Genomic DNA, 6000 nt, shown 5'->3' with positions numbered 1-6000 from the left:
AAGGTGAACCATTTAGATTGCAGAGTAAAACAAACAAACAAACATCAAGACCCAAATTAGGATCTTCTTCCTTTGAATTCAAGCATAGGAATTCTGGAAGGGTGAATAAGATAAAAATAATAATCTGTTCTGGATCTGAATATTTTGCAACCACTTGGTATTTTAATTCTAATGAGAACATAAAAATAAATGATAAAACAGGTCTTTAGCATTGCCCTTTCAAATTCATCTTTTAGGAAACAAAATTAGTCTTTGCCACCCAAGTTTTATTTTTATACTCCATATATACTTTTCCCATATATATGAATATACACTTCCTTATTCTAGTTCTATAGGAAATTTGCTGCCTTGGTATATTTAAAACATGATATAATAGCAGATACAGACTTAGTACTGTTGCCACGTCTTACTGGTCACCATGAGAACAAAGTCAAGGAAAAAAACCTACAGTTTCTTTATGAAAAGAAAAAATGTCTTATTTTTGTTTCACTAAACTAAACAAAAAAGTATTATGAGAATTTCATATGTGTCTTCTTGTCATCCACTTCTGTTCCCAGAGACTGTGGTTTATACTGATAATCAGATACAGCACACAGAATGAGTACTTATTCCTCAGCTCCATCTGCGGTTCCCACCTATTAGAGGAAGGGTAAATGAGTTCTTGCTGCCATTAATTCTTCAAGAAGACTGCTTTACTTTGCTGCTTTTCAAAATACATTTTCACATCCTCAGGCACTGCGTGTGGCCATCCATTGTAACTGTTTCAGTTGGAAGGAACATCAAGTAGAATCTGTCAATAAGTCAAACACAGGGAAATAATTGAGGTTCTAAAATGTGAATCTGGGAGATGGTGGGTGGAGAATACTTACACTTCTGGAAGAAACCTCTCAGCAATAAGAGGTCTACAATGACTGTACAGAGACCAAGATAACATGGTGGTATACATTTAAACCCCTCCTCACATTCCAGCTGTTCACATATGAAGAGTTAATTTATATTCTGTATGTTCTGTCTATTTTGTGACAGGACATACACAATTCATATTACAAAGTCATTAGCTGATACACCTTATTGCAGGACTAATGTACTCTTGTCAAATTCCTGCACACAGAAGCACTTGGGGCTGAAAGTAAAATATCCATGAGTGATAACATTGACTTGCACCTTATTGGAGGTATTTATATATGGCAAGCCAGCTGTTAAAACGATTCAGTGTTCTCTATAAAGACTCAGGACAGTTTGAGAAACAGCCTCCATTATTAGGAACAACAAGGTTTTGGTGATCATCAAACATACTACCAGGAGGCTAAAGTGCACCTGGGCCTACATCTGAACTTTCATATAGTTGAGAGTTCTTATCAATAAAGGAAAAAGGATTGGAATAGCAATTTTTACCATAGAGAAATAGAGCAACAAATAAAGTTCATTACAATTTTGAATTTTTTACTTGTAAACAGTGATATATATCTACATTCTCAATCTTTAAAAATAGTTTTTAAATTATATATTACTTCTAAGGGCATCAGGAACTGTACAGTATGGAAAGTAATTACAGCATTATATATCCATAGGAAGTACTTTAACAGATAGACGTAGAAAAACAGGGATGAGATAGATTACCCTAAAGCATGCAGGAATCGGTTCAGAGATGTTTCAGAATTTTGCAACTGAATTCTGAAAGAAACAATGAGCAAATATGGGAAATCCTATGCAAACCACAAAAAAAATTCCTGTGGATGAGGACTCATCTCCTTTACTGAGCCCATACCCAGAGACTTTTCACTGCCCCTAAGAAAGCTAATAAATGAGAAATGGAATCTAATTTGGATGTTTATTTCTAGATCAGGTATAAATTATTCCTTGCTTCCTTTTACCATTTGTAATTTGGGGTTTTTAGATCCTGCCTCTTAAGCCTTCTTAACTCAGAGTCCATTTAAAACTTTTCACTATGAGTACCTTGTGAAAGAAGAGTGCCGGTAGAGTCTACCAACCTAGACTACAGCTGACTTTCAAGACAGCTAAGATGGCAGTCGCATGCGTTTTAGTATGTGCTTCATTTGCAGATGCTAAAATTATATGTCTGAAAAGTGGGAATTTGAGAAGAAGTATTGATTTTAACCCTGAGTTACAAATCTCTCTGATTTATGTTTCTATTTGACTCTTTAGGGAAATTTACAGGGAAACTGAAAACATGAATTTCCTACTCAAACTTCTTTTTATTGGAATTGGTATGCTAGTAAAATAGCCTTCATTTTCCACACTCTTAACATGGCTGCAGGAAGTCCAAGATATGGGGACACAGGGCAAGAAGCATAACTTTGTTCTACTGTCTCTTGACCATTTTGAGCGACTGGTGCCCTTACCATAAAAGCTAGGTTTATGGTGATTATTATATCCTTCGAATATACTGTACAACAAGAAATGCTTTAGCAAGCTCTTGCAAAACAATGTTTCAACTTCCAAAAGCAAAAGTTCACCAGTCTTTAAAAGCATAGTGATTGCTATTACAAGTTGCTAAAGTAAGGTGTTTAAAAGTATTTAAAAGACCTGATCTCTGGGCGAACTGGTATTTTTCTAGAAGATATTTTCTAATTTTTTTGTCTTACTCAGATGGCTTCAAATGGTGATTTGGGCAGCTGGAACCTGAGGGCATATTTGCTTCATTACATACATTATTTTGTCAGCTGGAGCCGATTTTTTGTTAATATACAGATGGACACGGAAAACCTTCAAAGACCTTACAAATATATTTTGTTTTAAATGTAAATACCACCCTGGTATCATTAATAGTCAAGCTAGCTTGTTTCTCTTAGCATTCTACGATTTATATGCCAATAATCGCAGGGCTTTATTTTGCTTGATATAAATTTTCATTAAGCCTGAGGAGGGCTCTTTCTGTCTTTCCTGACTGATTCAGGTTTAATTGGCCTCTAAGGATAGTAAGCTGCTTGAGGGTTCTTTCAGAATCTGTGTTCCTCTGCTTCTTTGCCAAATATTTTTTTTTTTTTCATCTAGCAATTTGTTTCTATCAGCTTCTTTTCTGCATTTTCCTTGTCAGAGACAAAGCTGCTACATTTTTTCTCTCATTATATTTTATAAGCATTCCCCCCCATCAGTGTTCTCAGAAGAAACACTGTTTTTCAGGTAGCTCCACCTTTTCTTTCAAAGTCTATTTTGATATGTCCTAAAAAAAAGGTTTAGTCAGAAGATTTTTGCTATTTGTCCCTACCTCAGTCAAACTGAATCTCCATAATAGATGTGTGGGCTGACCATGCCATTTAACCTCTTTCAATCAAGGCCAAACCAAGTGTAAGGAAGTCAGAACATAATTGAATCTAAGAGACAGTGTGGAGAAAAAAAAAAAAAAGAAAACCCAAAAACCCCTCATATATAAGGAGTTCAAAATTATACAGAAAAGTCCTTTCCTTTCAACTTTCTTTCTCTTTCTTAATAATCATATAGAATTCTTGGAGCTTTCTTCCTTCTTTCCATCAGGGAAGACTAGGATTCTTATATGATGTCCTTTAAACTTAATTAAGAGTTTTGCTATCATTGTGCATTTTCCTGATTTTTCATTCTCTTCTGTGTGGATACAGAAGCCTCCATTTCAGCAACATATTATTTCCATAAACAGTACTGGATCTATTATTTGCTTGCTGTACCTCTAATTGTGCTTTCACAGTTTCAGAAATAGTCCCATTCTGCAACAGTAATTAGCAGATTTCTAAGCTGGTAGCTCACAGTTTGCTTTTTCAGGCTGCCTTTGTAGCCAGTACTCCTCTGTTCCTCTATGCAGCTTTATTTGACAAATTTCCAACCATAAAGTTTGTGGCAGTCAAAGCCATCTCTCTTTTCACAGATATCACAACATTCAAATTAATGGCCATTTCATATGGCTGAGTACTCGGAGACCCAAGCTTAGCCTGAGATGGATTCTGATCTCTCACAGATGATTCTTGGTTTTAAGAAGTGTAAACTACAAATTTTGAACCATGACATTCTTAAATATGCTCTCATGGTCATGTCATATTCTGATGTTCAAGAGCCTTTAAAAATGGGAGAGACAACTATTGCAGAATTTGGTGAAGTGCTGGATAGTAAGACCAGAAATTGTATCAAGAGGAATCTAGCAAAAGTCAATAATTTACAACATTTTTTTATGTCTAAGAACTAAAAATTGCACAGAAAAGCTAAAAAAGTATAGTTTCTATAACAGGGATAGAGGACAAAGGAAAGACTCCAGACAGATAGAAAGAATGGGAGAGAAATAGTAGGGAGGGGATAGAGAAATAAAATGTTAAGATAGAGAGATGAATGGCAGAAGCAGTCTGCTTCTGACCCAAATGTAGCGGATGCGTCCCATTAAAGCAGCTCTCTCAAATTAACACCTTGAATGAAATTCTGCATCCACTGAACATCAAGGGGGGCAAGATTCCATCACAATCTTTGAGATAAAACCAAGTAACTGGATAAATGTTTAAGACTGCCATTAGAATGCTTTCTGTAGTCTTTCTTGAAATGAAAAGAAAGAGAAGAGCATGGAAGTAAACAGTTAAACATTTTCATGCAGGTCTTTATGCTTACCTGGCTGAAAAGAAGCAGGAAAGCATGTTCTCCTAGCTCAAATGTTTGCTTGTTACTAGTCTCAGACCTTTTCACTACCTTTGTCTTCCTCAGAACATGCAAAATTTTCATGCTCCAAGAAATAGGAATCTAAGATAACAAGCAATAATATTTCTTTGCCTTAGTAAGTTTACATATCCAAAGGCTATATATCGAAGGATACAAGATCTATTTTATAAACGGTGGAGCCTCACATTACCCAATAAGCATCAAATACTGTGCTTGTATCTCTAGCCTGGGTTTGAAGTCTTAGGATTGCAGGACCACATTTCCCTTGTCTGCATACACTAAACTGACAGGTCACAAACTGTGCTGCCAAACATAGAAACTAAACAATAAAAGATTAGAAAACCTCTGTTTTTTTCCAGTTACTGCTACTTCAAGTGTTCCTTAGATTAAGTGCAGGTAAAATTTATTCAAAGAAAAATATGATTTTAAATTGCCAGGATCACTAATATGATCTGAACAGTGCACTTGAAAAACAAATCACATTTTGCATGCACACACCAGTCTTTAAACATTCAGGTTGCAAACTGCTTATATTTGACATGTCAAATATGTGGGGGTTTCAGTGTTGTCTTTTATTAACTTACATAACTTTATTAATCTTGTTGCAATCTTTTACAGCGATTTACATGATCTGGTCCTGAAATCTGAAATCTGCAATCCCTTTACAGTATCTGGTGCTGAATTTCAAAACTAGCCTGTTTCTGAAGTACGAAAAAAGTATGAACATTGGGAGAAAATTTATAGCCCTTACTCAAAACAGTTAAGTGTTTCACTTGACTCATTTGTTGTAGCGTAACACTGAACCAAGCTTTGCTGTGGCAATCCCTCACTTTTGTTGTACAAGTAGATGTAATCTTTACCAAAACAAAAGCATAAAACTTGTTTGTAAGCAATAAATTATTTCTGAATGTGTATATTTAATTATATTTTTATAAAAGTGAGAATGAGGGGGTTTTTTTCTAATTGTATAAGCTTTATTGCATGAAATTATGTTGGTGGGACAATACAATCTTGCACGGATTTTAAAACCTATGCAATGACTGGACAAGAGACATTCACAAATAGCTCTTTTACCTTATTTAACATTCACAGATGTAAAGGTCCCTTGCGGTGACACCAGGCCACCATTAACTCTGCCCCCTTTTTAAGTGTCCAACATTCAAGGGCAGGGTCCTCAGTTTGTTTTTTCACACTCTCTCATAAGCAGGATGGAACAAAGTTTTGACCATTTCTACCCCAAAGTTTTCTGCCTCCCACAAATAGACAGGAAACATCTGTTGGTCAAGCTTGAAGAGGCCGAAGGAGCAAAGGGGCTTCTAAGAAATTTGGAGCTGTGGAAGAGGCATGGGTTAAGTGAGGCTGAAAATG

This window comes from Accipiter gentilis, chromosome 1 (genome assembly GCF_929443795.1).
Source record: "Accipiter gentilis chromosome 1, bAccGen1.1, whole genome shotgun sequence".
Lineage (NCBI taxonomy): Eukaryota > Metazoa > Chordata > Aves > Accipitriformes > Accipitridae > Astur > Astur gentilis.
The sequence above is the reverse complement of the archived record's forward strand: the minus strand, read 5'-3'. Positions refer to the sequence as shown.